This window comes from Octodon degus, unplaced genomic scaffold (assembly GCF_000260255.1).
Source record: "Octodon degus isolate 3935 unplaced genomic scaffold, OctDeg1.0 scaffold00007, whole genome shotgun sequence".
Lineage (NCBI taxonomy): Eukaryota > Metazoa > Chordata > Mammalia > Rodentia > Octodontidae > Octodon > Octodon degus.
Window position 1 is genome coordinate 15,157,414 of NW_004524583.1, and position 8,266 is coordinate 15,165,679.

At 40.2% G+C, this 8,266-nt stretch overlaps 1 protein-coding gene and 1 pseudogene across 1 annotated transcript in view; both read right to left on the reverse strand.

Moving 5' to 3' along the window:
- Positions 1 to 8,266, reverse strand: part of Gphn (gephyrin) — an 837,950-nt gene that overhangs the window by 119,817 nt on the left and 709,867 nt on the right. The gene's annotated exons all lie outside the window — the stretch shown is intronic.
- The window catches only part of LOC101562512, a 14,805-nt pseudogene continuing 13,769 nt past the window's right edge, over positions 7,231 to 8,266 (reverse strand).

The window sequence follows — 8,266 nt, forward strand, 5'->3', positions numbered from 1 at the left end:
AGAGATATCTGGTGTGTGATTTCCAGTTTCCTCAGTGCTAGTGTCTTCTGCATTTGTACTGGGTGGACTCGAGGACTGAGACTGCATTTTGTTCCTTCTCTTTGTCATTTTGTATACCACTGTCTTCTGACCTTTGGTGTAGAGCTTAGATAGAGTTATTACCTTAGCACCAGGTCTGGATCTATGAAGTTCAGATTCCTCCAGGTGGGTGCTGTTTGGATCTGGCTGCTGTGCTCCACTTCTTTCTGCTGCAGCCGTTAGTGTTGAACCCTTTGTGTCACTCTGGCAAGATGTTCTGCTCCTGAATCAGCTGGATGGGTCTTGTCTCTAGCCTCTTTGCAGGGAGTTCTGCTGAAGGGTTCCATGCTGGGCCTGCAGCCTGGGTGGAATGAGCATCCCCGGCCCCAGGTCGTTTCACTCACTCACTGGGCCTGCACTCTGGGTCTGTTCAGGATCCCGCGGCCCTCAGTCATCTCCCTCACTGGCCTGGCCTGCACTCTGGGTCTGTTCAGGATCCCGCGGCCTGGGTCATCTCCAATTTTTTAGTTTTTGAGAATCATTTTAAGTGCTACTTTAACTATAAAGTTTTATTTTATTCCTTTTCTCTTAAGAGTGTGACCTGAAATAACCTCAAATATATTTATAGTTATTTGCTTAGTTTCCTAAAAGAATCCCTAGCCTTTGCCATATAATAAGTGTTAAATAAATGTTTATACCTGAAGTACTGAAAATGTTCAAAAGAGAATGAGCCTGATCCTAAGACTCACTTTAGAGAGCAGCATGAGTGAACAAATAATGTTTTCTAAAACAAAATTCTGTGTTTGTTAGTTTGTGTATATTTTCTGCTGATTTATACATATATTTTCTTTACAATGTGAGTCAAATTTGACTCTTAAGAATGTTTAGAAAGACTACATTGATTAATTTCATTCAACTTATATTATCTCATTATTCTGTCTTGCATTAAGTCTAGTTTCTTGCTGATTCTCAGTATTTATTAAAGAATAAAGAAATGAATTTGGGACTTTGACATTCTTTAAGAGGGAAATTTGTAAACTGAATCATGTTTATTCCTAGCATGCTTTATAATATTTCTTAAATAATTCCATTTACATTAATCTTTTCAAGTAGATTATGAGCTCCTTAGAGGAGAGGATTATTTTCTTTCTCTCTTATAACTCTCTGATTTTCAAACTTTCCTCTTTTCCAATTGTAGCACACATGCACAAAAGGCTAACCTCAATGCTCTGCACAAAAGCTCACAAGTGTTTCAGAATAATAACAGACTAGAGATAATCTAGAGCAATAGGAGCAAATCTGAGGTAGAATATCAGAGGGGCCAATAGTGAAAAGAGTTCTTATCTGGCTTAAGAAGCAAGGTCCTCTGCTATCAAGATGTATCACCTGGGGAGAGAAGACATGGATAGCTCCACTGTGCTCTTCACCCTTCCCTGAATCTCTCTTCTCCTGTAAATGTTTCTATATTGCTGACCAAAGAAGGCTTAGTCAACCAACAGTAAGAAGGTCCTTGGTGCACAAGAGTTATTTTTATTATTTTCCTTATAATAGTTTTTCTAAACTTTAATATGCATCCAAGTAATATGGAGCTCTTATAAAAACATAGCTTCTGACACAGTAGGTCTGGGATTAGCAATGTAATGCTGATGCTGTTGGTCCTGAGATACTCTTTTGGAGGAACATAGCACTACAAGGCTACTATGGTCGATATAAAAAATTCAAATAAGAGAAAATTTAATACATAAAAATTAGTGATCCACAGAAGATTTAATTTTCCACAAATACCAGACCTCACTCTTTCTTATTAAAACTGTCCATCTATCTAAATTGATATTTAAAATATCTATTAAAAAGATGCCGGGGGCTGGAGAGATGGCTCAGTGGTCTAAAGCACCTACTTGGAACAAGCTTGGCAAAGCACAGGGACCGCGGTTCAATCCTCCAGCACCACATGCCAGCCAGCCGCGCCCCCTGTTGGGCTGAGCTGGCCACACACACACACACACACACACACACACACACACACACACACAAAATAAATGTTCTTTCAAGATGACTCTTATAAGCCTGGGTAGGAAGGGGTGGAGGTAGAAGTGTAGGCATGAAATCAAAGCTTAGAAATAAATAAAGTAAACCACATGATACTTGAAAAGATAAATTCTAAGGGTTTGTGTGAACTCTTCCCCCCCATTCTGATATATTTGTAAATCTTTTTCTGTTTTGTAACTTTAGACTTTAACTTGAACAAAAGTTACATAAACCAAACCCTAACCACATATTTATTATATAACAATTCATAAAGCTTAATGCTAGATTTTAAAGTGGCTCCCTTTTGTTCCTCTTTTTATTATTTTATTAGTATGTTTGTTATACATAATGAACACATTTATTTTCGGGTGTTGGTACATGTACATATCACATCTTTATTCCTTTTAATTCCTCTTCCATTTTACTCATAACCCTCTTTCTCTATCTCTACATGCCCTTCTTATCTGCAAAAGGTCTACCTCATTATTTCCTATTATTGATCGTTCATTTTCCTTTTTAAATTATTTAAACTTTCAGTTTCTTGTATAAGAAAAACCATATACTAGTTAACATTTTGTGGCAATTCACCTAGCATTGTCTCATAATACATCTGTTTTCCTGCAAATAATTCAAATTTATCCTTCTTTATGGCTAAGTGGTATTCCATCACACATATACTACATTTTCTTCATCCATTTGTCTATTGATAGGCATTTAAGCTACTTCCAAGATTTATCTATTATTATTTTTGCTGCTCTAAACATAGGTATAAATATTTCACTGTAATATGATGTTTTTAACTCATTCAAAAAGATACTCAGAAGGACATTAGCTGAATGGAATTTTTATTTTTAGTTATTGGTGGATCTCTATACTGATTTTCATAGTGGTTTTACTAGTTTACACTCCTACCAACAATGTGAAGTGTTGTGTTTTGGCTGTAGCCTTTCAGGGAGTTTGTCATTGTTTGATATCTTGATGATGGCTGTTCTTTCTGGAGACTTAATCTCTGTTGTTTTGATTTGCATTTCTCTGTCAAAGAAGCTGAACATTTTTTCACATACTCATTGGCCATCTGTATTTTTAATTTTGAGAAGTGCCTATTCATTTCAATTGCCTGTTTTATTGATTGGGTCTTTTAGGGGTCTAATTTTGGGGGTTCTCTTTATGTGAAAAGTCAGTTTTTCTAGCACAGTGTTTTTACTTTTTATTTTTGATGTACCAGGGATCAAACTCAGGACCTTGTGCTTGCCAGGCAGGCATATATACCACTGAACTATCTCTCCAGCCCCCAGCATGGTGTTTTCAAAAACATTTTATTTTTTTAGGAACAAGGAAGCTTTTATTTTGAGGTGAGACTAATTGATCCTCTGAATCCCTTTAGAATTCCCAAAGTTGTCCATACCCACCTGCACTTTGCTTTTAGGTTACATACTTTTCAGGTTTCCATAGTAACTATATTACCATATTTTCAGGAGTTTTACAAGAATGTCACACAATTGCCACAAAGTTTACATTTTCCAGACATTGTTGACCATCTTTCTGCCCTGGGGGATGTTAGTTTAATGTTTTACACAATGCCCCAAGTTGTTCTAATTATTTGTTCCTATTTTATGACCCTGGTTTTCTCTAAGTGCATTTATGGCTAGTTACATAAAAGGGGGTAAGGGAGTGCTTACCTATAGTTTAAGTGAACTTATGGACTCTCTTAAAATGGAGTCTTCTGTCTCATCACTCCCCTTAAGGACACATTTTCCATTCTTAGGATATATATATATCCTAAGAATATATCTATCTATCTATCTATCTATCTATCTATCTACCTATAGATAGATAGATAGATAGATATAGATCTATCTATCTATCTATCTATCTATCTATCTATCTATCTATGTTTTTTTCCCCTTTATCCTATCTGCCATCTCATACTTGGTGGTTTCCTTTATACCATCATCTGTACTATGGTCTGCAACTGGGTTTTTTTTTTTTTTTTCCAACTGAATGAGGAAGGGTCCAAAAGTTAAGAGGACAATTACTACCAGAATGGGGCCAGTCAGGCTTGTTAGAGCCAAGGAAGTTCACTAGGAATTCCAATTCCTTCTCTTGTCCTCTAAGGTACCGTGGCTTTACACGCCATTATAGGCCACCCATCTCTGGACAAGAGGCACAAGCCTTGGGCAGAACAGAAGTAAAAGCAGGTGTGTTAATACAGTCAGTCCACTGCAGAATTCAGGATGGCTCTCATTGTAGCAGACTTCACCAGTCTGAAGATCTCTTCTCTCAATGGTGACCTGTTTTGGATGCATCCACAATGACTTTTTTTTTTTTTTGAGACAGGGTCTCACTATATAGTTTAGGCTGGTCTTGAGCTCATTTCATAGCCCAGGCTGGTCTCAAACTCATCTTAATGATCCTCTTCCCTCAGCCTCCTGAATGCTGGGATTATAGGCGTGCCACCACACCTGACTCACAATGTTATTTTTATGAGCTATTATTATACAAATATAACACTGTCCCCAAGGTACTAACTGTATTGGGACATCCTATTTTATTTATTTGGATGTCTTTTTTCTAGCACAGTTTGTTAAAGAGGTTAATTTTTCTTCAGCATGTTTTTAGTCCCTTGGTAAAAGATCAGGTAGCTGGATTTGCCTGAAATTGTTTTTGCATTCTCTATTCTGTTCCATCACCTGACTGGTTTGTTTTCTTGCCAATACCATCCTGTTTTTAATCACTGTAGCTCTGAGTATGGGGTTTTGATGCCTTTTGCTTTGCTCTTGTTGCTCAGAGTTGCTTTTGCTATTCTGAGTCTCCTCTAGCTCTACACAAATTTTAGGACTGTTTTTTTCTTGTTCTGTGAGTAATGCTGTTGTAGTTTAGTTGAGATTGCATTACATCTGTGTATCAGTTATGGTAGTATGACTTTTTAGTTTTCCTTTGAAATTAGAAACAAATTTTATTTATGACCTGAAATACAATTTCTAAAAGATCAACTCTGTCAGAAAACTGTGCCTACAGAATAATGTACTACCTGGGTCATGTTAGGCCTAAACACAAAAACCATCTACCTACCATTCTTTAACAATCTGAACAAAAGTAGAAAGCCTAAGGAACAACGCTGATACATTTGCAGAGAGTGGGCTGTTTTACTTCATTCAAACACAGTCAAAAGCAAACAACTGCACAGAGGCTGCCAGCCAGGGAATGAGCGACCAGAGGGTTTGTTGGCCTTCTGGAGGCCACTGGGGAAGCACAGAGACAACCTTGAGCCCAAGGAAATGGGAAGTGTTTGCCTCAAGGACCCTGAGTGATGTGCCTCCACCTCTGAGCAAGAAGTTGTTTCCCGCATGAGTCAGAAGCAGTATCTTCTATATGTTACTTTTCATCTGTGTGCCATGAGGATAGTGCTGTGTTTGTCTCCTAGTGCTGGTGAGGGCATATTTTCCAGATCTTGTACTCGTCTATTACTCATGCTGCCTATGGGGGCATCAGTCCACAAATGACTTGGCTCAGCTTGGCACCAGACAACACACAGTCAAGACCAGGGCCCAGGAGAGAATTCTTCCTATTCTAAATCTCAAGCCTAGGTTACTGGGATAACCACTTGCTTCAGGCTGTAGAAGTGAAAGGCCATCATCCACGACAGTATTTTTTGCAACCAAAAGATGAAATATGGCAGGATTTATCCTTTCAGAATAGGAGGTAAGAATAATAGCAACTTTTTCTCCCCATATTTGCTCATGTCTTAGTTTGTATTTGGACTGATTCTCACTGTATTTGGATCACTTTATTTTTAATCTGCTAAGTTAGTATATTCAAGCCCTAATCATGATTAGAAAAACAATTGAAATGTGGTATTTTATTGAAATGGAAAAAAAAGACCATTAGAAAGCATAGTGAGTACAACTAGGTAAGGTGGATTTTATAAATGAGATGTGAGATACATACATGAACAGAATAGTGTCCAGAAATAAACTCCTGCTTATGTGTTCAGTATTAATAACAAGAGCTCATATCAGCTAAGCAATTATGTATCAAGCACTTTTTCAGATTATTTTCCCCTTACCAGCTTTATAAAATAAATACAATTCTTTCTTTCTTTTTTTTTTTTTTTTTTTTTTTAGCAGAATAGATTTATTGAGAGAAAGAAAGCTCCTGTCCCGAGAGAGGGACAGGAAGGGGGGCCCGAGCGGGTAGTCCCCCAACAATTATTTCTTTATCATAAAGTTTTCCACAGCTATTACTTATAAATGTTGAAGCCAGATATCTCCAGAAGTCTTAGTAGTAACCAGTACATAAATCAGTGAGAAAAAGATCCTTGGAAAAATGACTAGTCGGTGAAAAGAAGCTTTACATCTATCTCATTTCTCACACCAGAACAGATGCTGGTGACTTACAGAAGGAAAACATAAAGGATGGAAAAAAATCAAGGTGAATACAGTTGTGTTCTTGAGGTTACCTAGGCCTTTTTCAAGTATGAAATAAGAGCTAGAAACTAAAAGGAAAAAATGGTGAAATTTAACCATGTGAAGATTAAAACTTGGATATAAGTTGAAAACAATATGAATCATTAAAAAAACCCACTCTTAATATACAAAGAACTCTTAGAAAATGAGTTAGAAAATATACCAAATAATAAAAATTAGCAAGAGACATCAACACTGTAATCCTAAACCAAGAAAAACATCCAAAAATAACAAATGAAAAGATGTACCAACTTTTTTTTTTTTTTTTTTCTTGGCTCTTAATACTTTTACCTTTGAAAAGGGGGGGAAAAAAAGGAAGGGAAGGAAAGGAAAAAAAAAAAAAATCAAGAACCACTCCCACAAGGGGAAAGGTCCGGGAGTGAGCCCCTGCCTGTTCTCCCTGGCTTCAGACTTTCTGCGTAGGCCCCTGCTGCTCATGCAGCCTCTTCTTTGTGGGGCAGCAGACACTGCTAAGCATCTGCCCCATTTCTTCATCAAGCCTGTTCCCCAGCAGCCAGGTGCACACTGGAACCTCAGCTCCAGAAAAAGGAAGAACCAGTGGAAGCGCCAGAGTCCTGGGCTGAGCAGGGCATGCCCTGTCAGCAGACCCTCTGTCGGGCACTCTAAGCAAGCACAGGGCAAGCCCCTCAGTTTAGTGTGTCCCATATCCGGCATGGAGACAGCACATGCATTGTGCAGGAAGAGCACAAGAGCCCAGGGGCTGCATGGTGCGGGCGGGCAGGGATACCTGTGCACATCCACACTGCGTGTTTCACACACTGCAGGTTGCCACACCACAGAGCCTCAGGTCAGACACGCCTTCGGAACTTCCCCCAGTCCCAGGCCAGAGGTGGGCAGTGAAGGAAAGGGGATGGGATCAGCCTGCTGCTCCTGGGTGATCTGCAGTCCTCAGGCCCAAAGCCCCGGAGTCCCCAGAGTTAGTTGCTGTCGTTCTTGATTACAACCTCTAATCCGTGGTGCCGCAGCTGAGCTCGTAGCAGCAGGTTCTTGTTTTTAAGATCTTCCACCTGTCATGGGAGGAAGGCAGGAAGGGGAATGGGTAGAAAAGCTGACACTCAGGCCCCTGTACTTTCAGATATCTGCTGGTGAGGAGGCAAATGTGAAGTGCTCTCTATGAGAACACAGGAAGGAGTGCCATGCTGGGTGGGTGGTTAGGGGCGTAAAGGCACTGTTGGGGGGGTGCTGACCTGCTGACGGAGCACATCATTGTCCAGCTGCAGCTGATCTAGCCCCTGGAGCTCCTCAGACAGCCGGTGGTTACTCTGCCGAAGCTCCTGGATATAATCACAGGCTTTGGACAGAATTCCACCTTTACTCTGGCCAGACTTGGTACTCTCCATTGAGCAGTCCGGAATGATCTTGGACAGCTGTACAATCCAGTTGTTGATCTTGTCTCGGCAGCGGCGCTCCACTTCATTATGTTGAGCCCTGCGTTTCTCATCCCGAGTGGTCCTTGGAGCTTCTGACTTCGGGGAGTAAGGGTGGGTCCTGGGGGCAATCGAGCACTGGCTCCCTCCCTGCAATACTTCTTGTGGTGACATCATCACAAAGAACTGACCAGTGCCAGGAGGGGTGGACTGTCCCAGTAGTGCCTCCGAGCCCTGGGTAGTAACAACAGCAGCTGTACTCCCCGAAGTAGTACCCCCTGCCCCATCTCCCACTGCAGTGCTGGGGAAGTAGGTATAATGTGTCTCAGCAGCTGTCCCCTCTGTGTCAACGGCATCCTCACTGGT